Raw genomic sequence first — 19,512 nt, 5'->3', positions numbered from 1 at the left:
TGTAATCACAACGGTCTTGATAGGAGGGGGAAGGGAGTTAGAGCGGAAGGGCATGCAACAATGGCATCAGAGGCCTGAAGAATGTGGCCGCAAGCCAAGGGATGTGGGTGGCTTCTAGGAGATGGGAAAAGGCAAGGAAAAAGGGATTCTCCCCCACACTCTTGAGAAAGGAGCACAGCTCTGCTGACATCTTGATTTTAATCCCATGAAACACTGACGTCCAGATCTGTGCGATAACGAATCTGTTTTTTTTTTTAAGATTTTATTTATTTATTTGACAGATAGAGATCACAAGTAGGCAGAGAGGCAGCCAGAGAGACAGAGGGAAGCAGACTCCCGGCTGAGCGGAGAGCCCAACGTGGGGCTCGATCCCAGGACCCTGAGATCATGACCCAAGCCGAAGGTAGAGGCTTAACTCACTGAGCCAGCCACGCGCCCCATGTGTTATTTTAAGCTGCTCCTTTTCCAGTGATGTTGCAGCAGAAATGGGAAACAAATAGAATGCCCTTCCTTGCTGATGGAGGAGCGAGCCCTTTCTACCCACTGCAAGTCTCCTGCTTCTTCTGGACAGACGTCCCTGGGCTGACTCACATAGCTCCCGAACACACCTCCCGCATTCTTCCGTTCCAGCTCCTGCAGTGAGGTGTGATGCCCACGTCACCCTTGGCCATGCTTTGTCACCACGGCAGGGATCCCCTGGGAGCACCCAGGCCCATCCTCAGGGGATCACCTTACAGGCCACCCAGAGCAGCACTTGCTGGGGTTTCCAAAGTGACGTTGTCCCTGCTGCCATCACTTCAAACCCCACCATTGTCTATGAAGGAACTGGAAGAAGATTGCTTCTCCCACTCCATGCTTTGCTCGGGCCTCTGGTCTCAAGGGGCTGCTCCTTGTGTTCCCGGGCAACACAGGCAGCTGGCATCCCATGTCCTCCAGGGAAGGAGAGGGATCTGCCCATCCCGGCTCTCCCAGAGGCTCTTGCTGTGACCGCCCTGCTCCTTCAGCGGGATAGTGTCACGTACACCAACTCCCTTTCCCCTTACATGCATTCTCACCAGACGTGCCAGACACATTTTCATCCCTGCTAAGCCACAAGGAGGCCCTTCCACAGCCACGAAAGAGCTTTAGAGTTTGACTTACCCCACGCTGCTCCCCAACCCATGTTTCTAGACTCTTCCTTTTCTCCACAGTGAACTCAGTCACTGTGGAGGTTTTAGGACCTTGACTAGCCAGTAGGAAAGAGCCACTGAAATGCTTTACTCTGGAGAGGGGGGATCCCATCACCCCACTTCTCATCTGCGGCTGGGCGTGCTGAGCAGTGAGCTCAGCACCTGCCACCCCCCCCCACCCGGCCGCCCCGGCACCATGTGCCCTCAAAGACTTATTTACAAAGAAGCCTCTTTGGGGGAGAGGTGAGGATGTGGCAGGAACTCAATGCCATTCCCCCTCCCTCACCCCATTATATCTCTCCCCACTAACCTTACTTGCAAAGCTGTTCAATCCTCCTTCCTGATGGACCTCAGGAGCAGGCCGGGGTGACCCCAGACCCCAATCCAGTCCCAGACTCTGTGATGGGCCCCAGGTGGCTGCCTTGGCTGATAGAGCAGTCTGGGGGAAGAGGAGGGGTCTCCTGCAAGCTGGGCCCACCAATCAGCCCCTGTCTCTGCAGCTGAGTCTCTTGTGGAGCTCTTTTGCATAATTTGGTTCAATATTTACTGAGCCAACCTCATTTTCTGGGCTGTCTCCATGGCCGACAGCTGGGAAGGCTGCAATTACAGCATTACTTGCGTGCAGGGAAGCCACCGCGAGAGCACGCTGAGTGGAGGCTTCCAAACACATGCAGCCCTCCGGGAGCCCCCGCCGTGGGCGACCCCATCCCCGCAGCTGGAACTCTGCCTGGGCCCCAGCTGCGAGCCAGCCTGCACCCAGACGCAGCTGACAATAACAGCAACGGCAGCAGTAACAGTAAGCCTCATAGCCAGCTTCTGCTGGGTGCTTCGGGGTGGGCGCTGAAGGGGGCATGTTGCTTCTCCAGGACCACCCCTCTGGGACACACAAGGGAGCAAGGGAACGCAGGGAAGGATCTGAGAGCAGGCAGGCAAATGCGGGTTCCCGCATCCGCTGACTCTGTCGCTGGAATGCAGGGTCATTTAAAGCTGGGGCCCATTGTGGTTACTCCCCAGCACCTAGAAATGTCTGAACATAGGAGCCTTTCAGATAAATAGGCTGATTCCTGCTTCTTGAGGGATGGGTCACATTTGAGGCTTAGTTTAGACAGCCATTAAATGTGTAAAAACAGCTATCCCCAGGGCACCTGGGTGGCTCGGTTAAGCCTCTTACTCTCGATTTCGGCTCAGGTCATGGTTTCAGGGTCATGGAATTGAGCACTCCCTGGGCGTGGAGCCTGCTTAAGGTTCTCTCTCCCTCTCCCTCTGCCCCTCCCCCCACCTCTTCCTCTGTCTTAAACCAAGGCGGGGGAGGGGGAGGAGGGGGGGATGAGGGAAGGAAGGAGGAAGAGGAGAAGGAGGAGGAAATAGCCATCAGTTTGGTGATGATTAAATGAGAACATTTAAGTACACATGCCTAAAATTCTAGGTAACACACAATTAAGGACTGTAGACTTCGTAAACTCATCCCTTTTCCAGCGGTACTGACCGTGGGAATTGACCCAGACAGGTAATATTTTCCTATGGATGGCTTGCGTCCCCTGATATAATAAAGTGGTTGTTTTTTTTTAAGATTTTATTTATTTGACAGAGAGAGATTACAAGTAGGCAGAGAGGCAGGCAGAGAGAGAGAGAGAGAGAGGAGGAAGCAGGCTCTCTGCTCAGCAGAGAGCCCGACATGAGACTCGATCCCAGGACCCTGAGATCATGACCTGAGCCGAAGGCAGAGAGGCTTAACCCACTGAGCCACCCAGGTGCCCCAATAAAGTGGTTTTTAAAGGTAATAACACTAACCACCTTTCAGCATGCCTTGCCAATTACAGTGCACCTTTCGATTAACAATCTCATTTGATTCTCTCTAAACATCCATGTCCATTATCCGAGAGCTAATATTCGTTGACAGTGTGTCCATGCCAGACACAGCTCTAGATGCTTTGTCTTCAAAGATGATTCCCCTCATTTTCACAAGAGCCTTAAAAAGTAGGTACAGATGAGGGAGCTGAGGACTAGGAGGTTAAGTAACATACGACAGTGGTCACACAGCAAACAGCAGAGCCCCAGACTGTCGGCCTCGATGTGCCCTTTTTAACCATGAAGCAAGATGCTGTTCTCGTTGGTTCCATGAGGAAACTGGACATGGAAACATGCAAAGGTCTCCCACCTAAGTGGTAATTGGCAGAGATGGGAGTGGAGGGCAATAATTCAGATCTTCTCCGATTCTGAGCCAGCAAAGCTCCGTCTCTGTCATTCCAGAGCAGAAAGGTCATGTGCTTTCAGTGGGCAGCTGCCCCTGGGGCTCAGGACCCAGAGCAGACACACGACAGGGGGCTCTGTGGCCTGTGAGGTGGCTGCGTGGCGTGGGGGTGAGAACAGGGGTCCCCCGCTTCACTCCTCTTCACACCAAACCTGCAGGGCCAGGGAGCCCGGGTGGCGGGCAGGTCAGAGAGGATGGGGGCAGCGAGCCGGCAACTGCTGAGGGGCGGAGCCGAGCTAGAGGAAGCTCCGGGTGCCCCGAGATGGCGCCCGCCTCCAGACACACGGGAGAGCCCCAGGAAACGTCTGATGGGTGAAATCAAAACAAGCACATGACTGAGCGGAGGTGGGAGTTTTCTCCACACGCCAGCAGAGAGGAGACGCAGGAAAAACAGTGAGCCAGTCAGCAGGTCGCATTCTGGGGCTGCCCACACACACCTGGGGCGGTGAGCGGCCCCTGAGGGGTTTATCGCCACAGAGCCTCTGTGGGAACAGCAGGCAGCGAGGCGGACAGGTCAAAAGTTTACACCGGAGAGTCCAAATCTGTGGGACACTACATGCAACATAGTATCTTGGTTTGATTTCGGAACAGTAAAGGGATATTAGTGGAAAGCCACATAAAGCCTGTGGTTTAGTTAATGGTAATATACCAGTGTTAATTTCTCAATTGTGACAAGCGTAGAACGTTTGTGCAAGATGTTCCCATCAGGGGACCCTGGGTGAAGGGTGTGCAGGAGATCTCTGTATTACCTATTTCTGAAAATTTTATTTATTTATTTATTTATTTATTATTTTTTTCTATTCCTGAAAATTTTAAATTCCAAAAGAATTTTATAAAACTGGGACGCCTGGGTGGCTCAGTCAGTTAAGCGTCTGCCTTCGGCTCAGGTCATGATCTCAGGGTCCTGGGATCAAGTCCTGCATCCAGCAACTTGATCAGCAGGGAGCCTGCTTCTCCCTCTCCCTCTGCCACTTCCCTTGCTTGTGTGTTTGCTCTCTCTCTCTCTGACAAATAAATAAAATCTTTAAAAAAAAAGTAAAAAAAATAATTTTATTAAACTTTTTTTTTTCATCTCCAGACGGACTCTCAATTCTGTCCCATGGCATGCAATCTTGACTGAGTCATTTAAGCACTCTGTGCCTCAGTTTCTTCTTTGGTGCACACAAGCATGGGGAGGATAACAGTCCCTGCCTTTGAGGATCCGTGACACCGTGCTTCATCCGGCCCTGGAAATGAGTGTTAACTGTTATTATTATCAGTAAGGACTGCTTTCAAGTGTAAACTGCATTCCTGGGTTGTGGTTGACATGGGGATGGCTCCCAGCGCCCCCTGCATGGAAGGACTTGCTGCCAGCTTCAGTGAGTAGTCCTTCCCAAGGTCATGTCCTCCCCGCGGCAGAGTGATGGGAGGAGGGATGGTGTAAGGACTCCATCACTTAGGCCAGACTGGGGGACAGCTCTGCCCAGCGAGCCTTGCTCCAGGCCTCCCAGGGGACAAGCCAAGGTTTTGTCAGACCCGCATGGCAGGGGACTTCCCTAGCCCAGTTCCTCACAGTCATCGATCCTTGATCCGCATCTTGCCCCCACCTCCATCCAAACCCCATTTCATTGTTTTCTTGCCAAGATCCTTACCTGCTACAGCTGGTGCTGGGAGTGGTCCAAGAAAGCAGTTGGTTAGAATGGGGGTTTGGGAGCTGTACTATCCCCCCTCAGCTGGCAGGGAGGACCCCATCACGGGGTTGGGGGGTGAAGCGCAGGCAGGCCCTAGGGCAAGGCGGTTTTCAACTGTTAGAACATGTAGCGGTATTGGGCGCCTGGATAGCACAGTCAGTTAAGCGTCTGACTTAGTTTTGGCTCATGATCTCAGGGTCCTGGGATGGAGCCCCACATTGGGCTCTCTGCTCAGTGGGCAGCCTGCTTCCCCCTCCCTCCCTGCCTGCTTCTCTGCCTACTTGTGATCTCTCTTTCTCTCTCTCTCTGTCAAATAAATAAAATCTTTAAAAATCTTTAAAATTTTTTTCTTAAAAAAACCCCGGAAATATAGATATCAAAGCAGCTGAGTCTGATATAAGTTCAATGTCATTTCCTTCAAGAATTAACTCATCTTTCTGGGCTTGAGATGCTGAACAAGCAACACCTGGCCTCATCTGAGCCCTGTGGACATATTTCAACAGGAGAACCATTTTCCTGAATAACAACGTTGATGGAGAAGTGAGCATTCCCAGACCTCATCTGGTAAGGGAAGCCTAGTAGAACATGCCTTTGACCATGTCCTGTACGTGACTACAGATAGTGTGAACAGTAGCCAGTTCTTTTCTTTTTCCCAACCTTTGTCAGCTAGGAGCCTCTTCCTTTTCTTTCCAAGGAGACTTTTTTCTTTCCGATGAGATCGACATCAATAGGACTGAAGCCCTTTTGCAGGAGGTTTCCCAGGAACCGCGCATCCCTTCGGAGTGATGTTGACATTTTCTGGAATGTCGTTAGTCTGATTGCTGAGAATGGTCTTCATTCTTGCAGGAGATTTGGCAAAGAGAGCTGTTTATATTCCTCTTATCGGTTTATTTTTTTCCCAGCCTCCAAAATCTTTTTAATAACAAGGCAGGATCTGAGGTTAGTTTTTGTAGCCACAATGGGCCGGTTGGCCTCCGGTGCACTTGGACTTCTGGTCCTTGGAGCCCTCACAGGGACCGGTGGGGTTGTGTAGGGTTCACAGGGCCTTGCTGAAATGCCTGTACACCTCTGGGCCCTTTCGAGGATCAGAGAACAGGAGGGTGGCACAGCCCTTGTGGAAGTCCGGGGCCAACTGGTTGGAGGTGACAGTCTTGTTCCTGGCCTTGATGTGGCTCATGTGTGTAGCGTATACACCTTAAGTTTGGGGACCTCTGGGACCCACACATCCCCCACTGCAGATCCTACAAGCACAGTTGTTTTGTCTTCCTGGCAGCAAGCATCATCTTCTCGGGCATCTAGGAAAGGAACAGAGGCCATCAGTTAGTGCAACTCATGAACAACCTCTTCAGCACAAACTGGTTGAAGGTAGAGCTGGTTTGTCCAGCCAGAGATGTCTGCAGATTTACCAACAGCCTCGGTAGATGTCCTGGCTCTTGGGCTCTTGTGCCAAACCTTTTGGTCCCCGTTGTGGTGGATGTCCCCTCCCAGGATGGTGCCTCCTGCTCAACCAGGTCCGTAAAGCCCTTCTATTATTTCTATAGTTTTACGTTTCTCATTTAGGTCTTCAGTCAACCAAAGATAACTGAAGACACACACATAATTAGGAGCCTTTGTTTTTGTCTGGACAGAAGCCAGCTTCCCAACACCATTTACGGCCGATTCCATCCTTTGTCCATCTGTTCTTGATGTCACTTCTTTCCTACAACAAGCTCTCATGGATTGCTAGATCTGTTTCACAATGTCATGTTTTCTTCCATTTTCTGCTTTGTCCCCTGCCTGCTTCTTTGGCTATGGCTTCGTAATATGTCTTAATAGCTGGTGAGGGAGGTGAGTGTGAGTGATGATTATTATCACTGCAGATGAGGACACTCAAGCTCAGACAATCTAAGTGACTTGACCAAGATCACGTGACTAATAAGTGCCCAAACCAGGATTTGAACCCACATCTCCTTTATTTATTTATTTATTTATATTTATTTTTGAAGACTTCATTTATTTGACAGAGAGAGATCACAAGTAGAGAGGCGGGGGTGCGGGTGGGGAAGCAGGCTCCCTGCTGAGCAGAGAGCCCAATGCCGGGCTCAATCCCAGGACCCTGAGATCATGACCTGAGCCGAAGGCAGAGGCTTAACCCACTGAGCCACCCAGGCGCCCCATCACATCTGCATTGTTTAAAAGACTGGGCTCTTTCCACTCCTCCAGGCTGGTCTCAGAACTGTCTCTTTCCCTGGGAAGGAGAAGAGGTTGGGTGGGTATTTTGATTACATTGGCTTCGTGCTTCTGGTCTCAAAGGAGGTCACATTTCTTCCCAGAAGGAACGAACATTTCTTTTTGGCTCCTGGAACCAAAGGTTAAGAAGGCTTATCCTTGGGAGCACCCAGTAGGGTAGAGAGAAGCAGCCTAGAGCTCGGGGCCCAGAGAAACAGCCCTCCAGGGAGTGGGCTTCATGCTTCCTGTCCTGTGGCTGCAAGGAAGGGCTGAGAAACCACAGAATTATCTTTATCTTTTTGAAAATAGATCTGACCATATCTGTCTTCCCTGCTGAAAACAAAATAAAGAAATGACACTACACACCCGCCCACCACCACCCACCGAGAAAAAACAAAACCCACCGTGGCTCCTCAATGAAGCAATAGGCTGCAGACTTTTTTTTTATTTTTTAAAGATTTTATTTATTTGACAGACAGAGATCACAATTAGGCAGAGGGGCAGGTAGAGAGAGAGAGGAGGGGAAGCAGGCTCCCCACGGAGCAGAGAGCCTGATGTGGGACTCGATCCCAGGACCCTGAGATCATGACCTGAGCCGAAGGCAGAGGCTTTAACCCACTGAGCCACCCAGGCGCCCCAGCTGCAGACTCTTTTGTGTTTGTGTTTCTTTTGAGTCAATAAATCTTTTTTTTTCCCTAATAGAATTGCATGCAGGAGCCCCAAATGTAAAATAATAAAGTGTGGCTTTATTAAGTGTAGATTTTCTTTTCTTTTCTTCTTTCTTTCCTTTTTTTTTTCTTTTCTCTTTTTTCTTTTCTTTTTCTTTCTTTCTTTCTGTGCAAAAAGTTGGTTTTATTAAAGCATGCACGGGCAGAAAGAGCTGCCTAAAGTGTAGCTTTTTAAAGCCTAAAGGGTAGATCCTCTCAGCTCCCTCCTGGGCCTGGCACCCAGTAGGTACTCAGTAAATATGTGTGGATTTGATAAGTAGGCTTGAGGACCTGTCCATGGAACATATTTGGCATCCACTGTCCTTGAAGTCAAGCATGAGCCTCCACAACGGCATGTAAATGCCTAACTTTGGGCTTGTCCTGACTTAACCTCCCATCTCCTAGACCGACACGTAAGCCATGCTAACCAGCTCACCATGCCCAAACGTGCCCGGTCCTTTCTTGTACCTGTGCCTTTGCAAAAGTGGTTTTCTCAGCCTGGAGTGTCTTTTCCTCCCATGTCTCCTGCTTTGTGAACCACCAAATCTTCGTAACCCAGCTCACACATCCCCTGCTCCGCGAAGCCTTCCTTGATTTCTTGCCAGCTACCCAGAAGCCCCATCTTTGTGCTGACTGTGCACCTGCTGTCATACTTGTCATGGCTGCCAGAACTCTGTCCCACAACTCCTCAGGGCAGGGTTCGGGCCCTTTGTCCCCATCCTCAGTCTAGCATTCGGTCTCTTGGTGCTCAACAAATGCACATGAATCAACGAATGAAGGAGTGAATCGATCCATGAATATGGAGACACCAGTCAACCCACTGGAGGTCTGCCATGGGAAGATCCAGCCCAGGACAGCCCTCGCAGAAGGACCAGCGGGGGTCAACACCCAGCAATGTGTGGCAAGCCCCAAGAAGGTGGCTCTAGCTGTGTCACAGGCCGGGAGGGGTAGGAATCTATGAGGCTAGTTTCCTATCAACTACAGCTGTGAAGTGGCGGCCAAACAAGTGTCGGTTCTTGCAGGGGTAGGGGCCTCTTCCTGCCTGAGGGCTCCTCTCTTCCAGCACCCACACGCCCCTCTCTGTTCATCCCAGACCTGGGCCATAGAGAGTCCTACCTTCGTAGCCTCTGGACCGCCCTGGGGAAGAGCCCCTTCCTCATCCTAGGTCCTGAGTTTCCTTGGGCATCTTGTAGTTGTCTTTTCATGGGCAGATACCAACAGCTCCTTTCATCCAGGAGGACTTGCCTGAGGCTCCTTCCCAGACAGTGATCCTTCTGGAGGTCTTGGGTCCTGCCTTATTAATCATTCTTTCTGCTGGCCCATAGGGGGCCTTGTGCTGGGCTTTGTCTTAGAGGCTCAATGAATATCAACAACGCAGCAGATCTGTGGGAACACAGAACGGTCACCGAAACCATCAACAAGCTCTAGCCAGCCCTGGAGCAGGGACAGAACCACGAGGAGCTCCACTCCAAGGGGAGACAACAGTAAACGGCGACACTGTGGTCTGCGGTAGACGTGGGTATGCTTTCAGTAAGCACCAGCCTCATGTCAGACACTGGCTGCTCTCGTTCGTGGTAATGTCTGGCTCATCAGACTGTTGAAGAGCAAGTATAAAGATTCCCATTTTTTAGATGAGGAAACTAAAGCTTACAGAAGAGAGATGACTTGCCCAAAGTTTCACAGTTCATTGAATATCAGAACCGCTATCAGAACCCACATCCCTCGGCTGCAAGAACCTTGAAAATAAGGCCATTCCCTGGTTGGTTGGTTGGTTGGTTTTTTCATGGGGGAGAGAAGCATCAGAGAAGCCTTCATGGGTGTGATCCTTAACTGAGCCGTTATGAAGCCCCTTAACATTGGTTCATTTATTCAACCACAATATATTGAGCACCTATTGGATGCCAGGCACTAAGAGTACTTAGAATAAGACACAGGGGTGCTTGGGTGGCTCAGTGGTTTAAGCCTCTGCCTTCGGCTCAGGTCATGATCTCTGGGTCCTGGGATCGGGCCCTGCATTGGGCTCTCTGCTCAGCGGGGAGCCTTCCCCTCTCTCTGTCTGTGTCTCTGCCGACTTGTGGTCTCTCTCTCTCTCTCTGCCAAATAAATAAATAAAATCTTTGAAAAAAAAAAAGAATAAGATACAGACCTTCTCTGAAGGAGTACAGGGTCTAGTGATGGAAAAAAAAATCAGACAAATCAAAGCTCATATCAGTGGCAAGTGTGACAGGACAGCCCCCAGGAGGCTCTCCATTTGCATGGGGCATCATGGGAAGGTCCTACGACAGTCTGGGGCATTGCGGGAAACTCTTGGTCCAGGGTGGAGGGTGTGGGAGACTCTCCAGCCAGTGTGGGCATCATGAGAAATTCCTGGGCCAGTGCAGGAGATCTGGTGAGGCTTGTGGGGGAGGGGGTATCTGGGCTGAATCTAGAAGGCTGAATGGGAAAGCAAGGGAAGAAGTGCGAGGAAGACCCTAGAGCAGTATGTGCGAAGGTCTGGAGGCCAGGCCTTTTCCGTAGGCCCCGAGAACAGGTGGACACACAGCCATCAGTGTATGTGTATATGTTCCAAGCCCACAGTGGGAAATTTATGAGGCCTCAGTCAATTCCTGGGGTTTGTGCAAGTCCAATGTTGCTCAGAATTGCATTGTGTAACTTGAGATGGTTAGTTTTGTGAAGTTGTAAAGAAAGGGACATGAAAAGTTTGTAAAAGCATTCCAGGCCATAGGAAAAGAATGGTCCTTTGGAAATGTCGTCCGTTCACTTCTTCCAGGGACCCTCCTCTACCTGGGGGCTGTAGGGGCCTCTGCTTGGAGAAGCCACACAATCACGTGAGGGTCATTCCACTTCCAGTTGGAAGGTGGCTCCTGGACCAGGTTGGGGACAGACACAAGGAGCAGGGAGTTTCGGGTGATTCGTAGCCCCTTGGAGGGGCCAGCTGTTTCTGTCTGGTTGGGTTCTGAAGGTGAACAGCCTGATTTTTCTTCTTTTTTAAAAAAGATTTTATTTATTTGACAGAGAGAGGGAGAGCTCAAGCAGGGGGAGCGGCAGGCAGAAGGAGTAGCAGGCTGCCCACTGAGCAAGGACCTCGGTTATGTTCTAATGAGAACTTGGCAGATGGCTCACTCGGAGCCTCGACTTCCTCATCTGCTAGGCAGCTCTCCACGGGGACTCAATGAGTCAGTGCAGATAAGGCTTAGTGCCCACGGTCCTGCCAATAGGTTTGGTTCCCTTCCCTCCGTTCCCCTGCATGGCGTGGGCACTAGAAGTCCAGAAGACTGGGTTTTCTAGCCTGGCATCTTCCCCTCCTCTCTCTGGATGGGTTCCCCACAGCTCGCTTCAACTTTTCCGTGACCCAGAGGTGCTGGTTCCTCCTCACCTGCCTGGCAAGCCCCACTTCGCCCTCCTACCTGAAACACAGGATGGTTCTCCCTCACCACAAGGGGGCATGTGAGGGCATGGTGGAGGGCGGTCACCTGGCCAGCCTGTTCTCTGTCAGGTCCTGGCATTCTCCCATCCCTTACCTGGGCTTTTCATTTTACTTTTCCTTTACGATGTCAGACCCTTCCTCCTCCCACCCCAACCCCATAGCCAAGCCTTCAATGCACAATTTCTAACAGGTCCCTTGTTAGTGGTGGAGGCTGAGCTCCTACTGCCACCGATTGGTACGGCACGTTTTGCTTTTTTGGCTTTGACACAGTGTCCAAAAAGCAAATGTTCAGATAAGTAATAATTATGCTCAGAGAGGCACATTTTGTATGCTACATGCTCAGAAAGTAGAACAAGGAGGCAGTCCTCTGCTGGTTCCTGGGCAGGAAAGCCTCTGTAGAGCATGTAAAGTGAAGTGGGTTTTGCAGGTTGGATAGGAGTTCCCACAAGGAGGGAGGAGCACTTCTGAACAGAGAGAGAGCCCAGCATATGTAAATGTGTGGAAGTGTGGAAAGGCATGGGTGATGAGGTCCAGCTGTATTGTGGTAGAGAAGGAAGGAGACGAGGTGAAGGTATAAATTGGAGCAAGCTGGACTGAAAAAGGTGTGGGAAGTCAAGCAGAAGCGTTTCATGTTTGTTTTCCTAAAAGTAGGAATGGAGGGCAGTATGGCAGAGGGGTCTCAGAAAGTTCCAGAAGTCTGATAGCCCAACCATGTCTCCAGCAGACAAGAGACAACACTTCACCGGTGCCCCAGGCACCTTCCCAGTGGTTTCTGGGTCACTTAACTGGTGACAAGTGGAAAAACCACCACCTAGAGCAGTTCTCAAACTTCCTGTTCTTAGGACCTCTTTTCCCTCTTAAAAATTGTTGAGAAGCCCAGGATTTTTTGTTCATGTGTATTCTATCTATCAGTACGTACTTGATCAGAAATTAAAGTTGAGAAACCTAAAAAGTATTAATTTACTTAAGAGAAACCCACATGTCAACATTTTAAGAAAGTCTACATGAAAAATAACTATTTTGAAACCATGAGAAGAATGGTGTTGTGTTTAGTTTTTGCAAACCTCCTTGTTGTCTGGCTCAGTGGAGGCCAGCTGGATGGCCACTTCTGCTCCTCCGATCTGTGGTACTATCGGAGGTCACACAGCCTCTGGCAAGCTCCACTACGTGGCTCTGAGAGTGGGAGTGCAAGCAGCAAGCAGAGTCATAGGGTTATTCTAGAAGTACTGCCAACCTCACAGACGGTTGGATGAGTGGCCCACAAGTTACCCGTGAAGAACTGCTAGTCCAGCGAAGCCAGGCAGGTCACCAGAGGAGCAAAGAGCTATCTGAACAGCTAGGAGGAATCAAAACAAAACAAAATAAAGCAACATCACAGGAGGAACAGACCTAAGTCTTGGACACAAAGAAGAGACGAATGTGAGGCAGTGATACCCTGGGTGATTTGGGAGCTAATTGACATCAGTGTGCCTCTTGGCTCTGCCACATTGGCCTGATTGACCTCAGTTGGCCCATCTGTAAAATGGCAACTAGTACAGATAAAGCATTTAGCACAGGGCAAGGCACCTGGTCTTGTTAACTCTCTCCTCTAGCATCCATTTGTTCAGGAGCTAGGAAATACATGTGAGTTTGTGGTGGGCTGCTTTTACTTCTGTAACACAGATCAGATGTGGACTCCAAATGAAAGAAAAACCCTGAAAACTCTGGTATATCAGCATAGCTGCTACGGTGTGATGTGGCTGTTAAACCTATCAATCTCAAATTCAGGGTGCATTAATAGAGGTATCAGGCACAGAATAAGGGAGGTGAGAACTCCTCCTACAGTTCATACTGCCCCTCCCTGAAGTATTTTCCTCATCAGTGTGTGGAAGGGACTTGCCATAATACATTAGGTGAAGGATTTTTTTTTCAGCATCTACAAGACTTGACTAGAGGGTGAGAGGTGGTCAGGGAGAGATGATCACTCTTAAAAGGCTGACAGAGGGGACGCCTGGGTGGCTCAGTTGGTTGGGCCACTGCCTTCGGCTCAGGCCATGAACCTGGGGTCCTGGGATCGAGTCCCGCATCGGGCTCCTTGCTCAGCGGGGAGCCTGCTGCCTCCTCTCTCTGTGCCTGCCTCTCTGCCTGCTTGTGTGTACTCTCTCTCTCTGACAAATAAATAAAATCTTTAAAAAAAAAAAAAAAAGGCTGACAGAGTGACCCACAAAAGTGACTAGAGCCTGAGTCTGGCCTATGCTGGGAAGCAGAGGGGTCTGTCAACCACTAGAGTGTCTGAAATTTAAGGAGTCTGAGCCTGCAGTAAGGTCACATCACTAGAAGTACTCCAGTGGAGGCATGAATGAGGCACTGCACTTGATCACTGCAGGGCACCCACAGACCCCTTCCAAATCTGAGCTCCTGTGCCGCTGGCGGGCTGGAAAGACTATCAGAGGAAATGGAAAGAAAACATGGAGAAGAGAGTCCCTAGGAATGGGTGAGAGGAACAGTCGCCATTTTGTCAGGCAGGTTGGCTGCATTCTCTGCCGAATTTTATCTGGAGATGAGATGTATGTTAATTGCTGGGCCTGGAACCTGATAGGAGAAAATTCAGCCTCGCTCAGAAACAGTTCATGGAAATTAAATCTTTCCGTGCCTGAAATGCCCAATGTTTGAGCCGTGCTGCCCAGCTGAGTGGGAAGCCCACCGGCCTTGGGCAAATACAGTGAGAACACTAACGCAGGGAGGACAAAGGCACCGTATCAGACACTCAGCGCTATTGGAAATAACTCAGCCACACTCAGTCCTCTCGTGGCAACCTTCTCATCATTGGAGAAAGGTGGAGAGCTTCTTCCAGACTGCAGGGTGGGCAGTCAGCACCCACATCAGAACACAGGCCTGGCCTTGGTAGGGTGTCCTCCCATCTGGCATCTCACTCGAGAAAGATTCGATGTGATGGATGAGGAAATCAGACACAGACGGAGAGAGGCATGGCTGATGCCACAGAGCTGGTGTGGGGTGTGAAAGCAGAAATCCAGGCCTGATTAGTCCAGATCCTGACCCCCACGTCTCTCTGACCTGGCCTTGGCCTGGGATTCTCAGGAGTGCAGCTGTTGGTCCGCTCTCCACCTGAGTCTCAGATGGAGCCCCATCTGGAACATGTCACCAGCTGCTGCTGTGTCTACAACCAGCTCATGGATTGCATCAGGTCTTCTAGAATCTGCTGCAAGGGTCCCTAGGGTGAGGACACAAAAACAGAGCAGCCTTCAGCATATTGTTCACTGTCCCTCAACTTTTTAGCTTTCAGAACAGAACGGGTAGCAGAAGGCACAGGAGAGCCCAGAGCCCCAGGAGAGGACAGATGTCCCGACGATGTGTTCATGGCCCATGTGTATCCAATATTGACTGGGCATCTCCTTTGGACTAGCCCTTCACCAGGTTCTGGGGATACCGAGGTGAGAGGCGCGGGTTTCCAAGGAAGAGGTGCCTTGTCCAGGTCTGGATGTGTGTTTGCTGAATATATGGGTCGGGGAAGCATCTCTGCCAAGACAGAGACGTAACTAATTCTTGGGCGTGGGGAGACTGGAGACCACAGAGAGCCCAGCATGGGGGCTGTACTCCTCTCCCCCAGCCAGCCCCTCCTGCTGGCTCCCTGACCATTGCCAGCACCTAAAACGCACACTGGTCCCAAGTAGAAGACGCTGGAAAAACTCACGCATTTGAACTCCATGTGCTAACGTGTTAAGGCATCCCAGGGCATTTAGCGATTGATCTGGTGGCCCAATAATGGGAACGATTAAGGCCTTCTTCTCCAGTGCCGACAGGTGCTATTACTGGAGTGCTGAACTCAGAACTTATCTAAATACGCTATCACCTCCATTTAAGTCCAGTGAAAAATAACATTTAAAATATTCAAGTTCCAGCTGTGGAAAGAAGTGGCTACACAGCCAACGGCTTGGTGCTCAACCTAGAAAGGAGCCCGAACGCCTAAGGGGACGGGTTACGGGCTGAGCATGACGAGAGCCAAGCTGCTCACTGACCAAGGAAGGAGTTAGAACATGGGTAGTGAGAAGCTAGACTGGGCCTTGTAGTGCTGGACTAGCATGAAAAGTACCAGCGTGAACTTATCAGTATTTATATGCAGGTATGGAAACAGATGCAACTGTGTGTGCACGCATGTGTGCTTAATTCCTACGTTGAGACTCGAGTAGCAAAGAGCACACCTAGCACCCAATGGCGGTTTCTAAATACAATTTCCACGGAAGGAACTAGGTCTCCTTGAAGAAACGGCAAATTCCAGGGCTGCGGCACAGGGAGGACGAGAGCCTGGAACACAGTGTTTTGCCACAAAGTAAGGAGGGACTCGAAAGAGTGATAAGAGCAGGCTGAGCACAGAAGGCAGCCCTCAGAAGGCACACAATGACAGAAGCTGGGACAGCGTGCGCATCAACCCCGCTACAGTAACGGATCGTATACCGCTGGGTAAGACAGCGATCTGAGCCCATACTCAAGCAGATTCTGAATGGGGGAAAGAGAATGCCAGGATCCAGGAGATTGCTAACTAATAAACGTAGAAGAAATTATGCAATCTGAAAATCACTTGGCAACCATCTTAGTAGTAATTCAGGCAGGAAACATCAATGGATATTAAAATGAATGGGCCAAATTTTCAGAAATAGGATATTCTGTCTTGGAATATCTTATCATGAAACACTTACTAAATACAAAGGAACAATGAGTAATGTTCAGTAGGGAAGCTGGGCAGACATCACCTTTCTTGAACAACCAGAGTGAACCAAAGTGGGACAAGCTGACACTCTGTGCTCTGCTCATGGGGTGAGGTGAAAAAAAGCACAGCTTTTTTTTTGGTTGTTTGTTTTGTTTTGTTTTTCCCCAAACCACAGAACTGGAGTCTAGTCATGAGGAAACAACCAAACATAAATTGAGGGCCATTCTAGAAGGCAACAGTCCTGTGATGTTAAAATAAAACAAAATGTTAAGATCATGAAGACCAAGTAAGGACTGAGGAAGGTATAAAAGTGGCTTGTTATCCTGGATTGGGTCCCTTTACCTCAAAGACATTTACTGGGACTCCTGCACACTGAAAAAGGTTCAGGGGTGGGGTGGAGGTGAACGGGAGCACTTTGTACTGTCCCTGGGACTTTTCTGTAATACATGTGAAATTATTTGCGGGTGAAAAGTTAATGCTCTTTGCAAAAATGCAAACATGGTCTAAAAATTTTAACAACAAAGTTAAAGACATGAAAATATTGAACTTTTCTTTAGTTTTCTTAGAACTGGAGATAAAATAAAAATTAGCAAAACAGTTATCAAACCAGCATAGGCAGGCCTAATTGACCAAAAATAAGTTTGAACCCCCTGACCCAAGACCTCCTAAAAGTTGCAAAAACCACTCCAGGGTTCCTAACATTGTTCAAGAAGACCTCCACCTGAGGTGTTCCAAAGCATAGCATCTCCAGCCCCAATCATTCTCAACCAGTTTTTGTCAATCACTTTTGAGTAATTTACCAAGTATCCTTCTAATCCACTATTGCAGGCAAATTAAAACCCAGATTGGCTTCTACAACTTATGGCCGAACTTTTAGGAACAGTTTTTTTTTTTTTTTAAAAGGATTTTATTTATTTGACAGAGAGAGAGAGAGAGATCACATGTAGGCAGAGGCAGGCAGAGAGGTGGAAGCAGGTTCTCTGCTGAGCAGAGAGCCTGATGTGGGGCTCAATCCCAGGGCCCTGAGATCATGACCTGAGCCAAAGGCAGAGGCTTAACCCACTGAGCCACCCAGGCACCCCCAGGAGCAGTTCTGAGACAACTGGGGACTTTGTTAGAGAGATGGAAGCTGTCAGTTCCACAGGCTTCCATGCAGAAGGCCCATCTGGAGAGCTAGCACACAGGATAAAGCCTCCCAACGTGCTCGTCACAGAAAATGTCGTTGTCCAAAACATGGGGTGGGGGGAACACGAGGTTGCTTGAGAGGCAGCCAGAGTTGAGAACAGCTTTCCCAGGTGCTCTGAAGACCACCTCACTGCCTGGGGAGGTTACGTGCCTTCAACATCTATAACTCATGGCAGACCAGCTGGGAAAGGATGAGGGCCTAGGTTAAGAGGAATGGAAAACAAAGTTTAAGTGCAACATGAGCCAGAAGCCTGCGATGGCTATCTTCTCATCTGAGCTCCTAGAAGACAAATTCCGCCGTACCTGGTCAAAGAATTCATTCCTAGTTAAATGTTCTGTCAAAGAATTTAAAACTCAATGGCAGAGTCCTGGTTTCCATTCATTCAATCAGCAGCACCAGGCACATGAAGTGAACGTGTCACCACTGTTTCTTCAGTTATCCCAGCCTCCTCTCCACTGAATACCCTCCCTGGGGAGCGACTGCCTTCCCTACTGAGCATCTGGAGAGAAAGCCTTTTACAGCGAATTTGTCTCCACCATCGTCCCTGTGCTTCCCCAGGCACTGCTGCGGTGCTTGATCTCTTCCCTAGCAAGGCCAGGCCTTCTCTCCCTGACTCCTTGTCACCGCCCCTCCCAGGCTCCCAACCCCAAGCTACGCACACTACGCTGGAAACTAGTCTGCCACCCAGACCGGGCGAGCAGCTATACTCCCCCTCTGGGGTTCTACCCACTCTTTTTCCTGCCATGGTTAAGTTGCTTCCTTCAACTGTCTCAACTCTGACCCTAGGGCCCAAAGATTCCCAGATGTATTCATCTGATTGCTTTGTTGTGGCCAATTCATCACCATACTAGGTGCTTCTGAATGTTTAGTGCTGAATGGCATTATCTGACTCTAAGAGCAAGGAACAGCACAGCAACAGAATGAGTCATTCCAAGGTGGTACCCTAGGGCACCACATATGTTAGGAGAGCACATAAGGCACACACTGCTTAATACCACTCCTCTGGAAAGAACCTGTGATGGTCACAAGTAAACCACACTGAAGCTAAGACCCAAAGTCAAGAGGCCAAGATGCCAAAAAGCAACAGAAAGCATTGTATACTTTGATACGGGATGGGCTAGTCACAGTTTAGAACAGTGGTGGCCAACTCTCTCTGGAAAAGGCCAGATAATTATTACTTGGGCTCTGTAGGCCTCAGTCTCAGCTCCAACTATTTGACAGCCAGCCTCTGTAGCAGAAAAGTAGCTATAGGCAATGTGTAAATAAATGAGCATGGTTGTGTTTTAATAAAATTATAGACACTAAAATTTGAATCATCTTCACATTGTAAAATCCTTTCTTGAAAACAAACCCTTAAAAATGTAAAGACCATTCCTAGCTCATGGAACTGATGTTTGCCAGCCCCTGGCTTAGAAGATCAAAGTAGAACAAAATGGACATGGAAGGTCAACTAAAAGGACATGTTGTACTCAAGCCTCATGGCCAGGGAACTCACCAGAACAGACTTGGTCAGGAAGTACTGATGCCCTGAAATTGCTTAATATTGGTTGAATATTTTGTAGCAGTCTTAATAGGCTGGCTACTGTAACACAAGAGCATGGGAAAAATGGGAATTGAACTAAAATTTCTAAAAGCCCTTATGAATCTTGATTTAGGGTCCATCCAGTATTCCAACTCTGCGTTGATGTTTTGATTGAAAAAAAAAAAACAAACCAAAAACCAAAACCAGGAGAACCAATAAAAATGATCTAGCACCTGGCCCCCTACTTGCCAATCACTGAAAACAGAACTATGGGTGACAGAGGCACTGTCAACTCTCAATCTAAGACTCCATATGGCAAAAGGGTCATTTTAAAAAATGAGAAATGCAATGGTGGATATATTGAAAATATTTTATAATTAATTCTCTAGAATCCTAGCCACGTAGTACAGGAAAAAATTATATGGTGGAACACTTCAGTATTTTGTAAACAATGTAAAGACATATTTGACTAGAGGATGGCAATAAGAATTAACAAATATAAACTTAAGCTTCCTCACATTTTCCATAGAGCAACTAAACAATAAAAATATTTCAAGAAATAGATGACAGAATACCTCAAACACAAAATTCCAAAATCAAAGAGCCACTTACATTAAGAGATTTACCAAAACTGTTTGTAAATTAAAAGATAACAGCAAAAGGGTCA

General features: G+C 49.0%; 1 pseudogene across 1 annotated transcript; it reads right to left on the bottom strand.

Annotated features, from left to right (window-relative positions):
• Window positions 1-5,440: 5,440 nt before the first annotated feature.
• LOC308353388 (large ribosomal subunit protein uL6-like) lies at window positions 5,441-5,928 on the bottom strand (annotated as a pseudogene). Its single transcript has one exon. The product of its transcript is annotated as a large ribosomal subunit protein uL6-like (transcript).
• Between the last annotated feature and the right edge of the window lie 13,584 nt (window positions 5,929-19,512).

The sequence above is a fragment of the Martes martes genome (assembly GCF_963455335.1).
Source record: "Martes martes genome assembly, chromosome: 12".
NCBI lineage: Eukaryota > Metazoa > Chordata > Mammalia > Carnivora > Mustelidae > Martes > Martes martes.
Note: the sequence above shows the minus strand (reverse complement) of the source record. Positions and strands in the feature narration are given on the sequence as shown.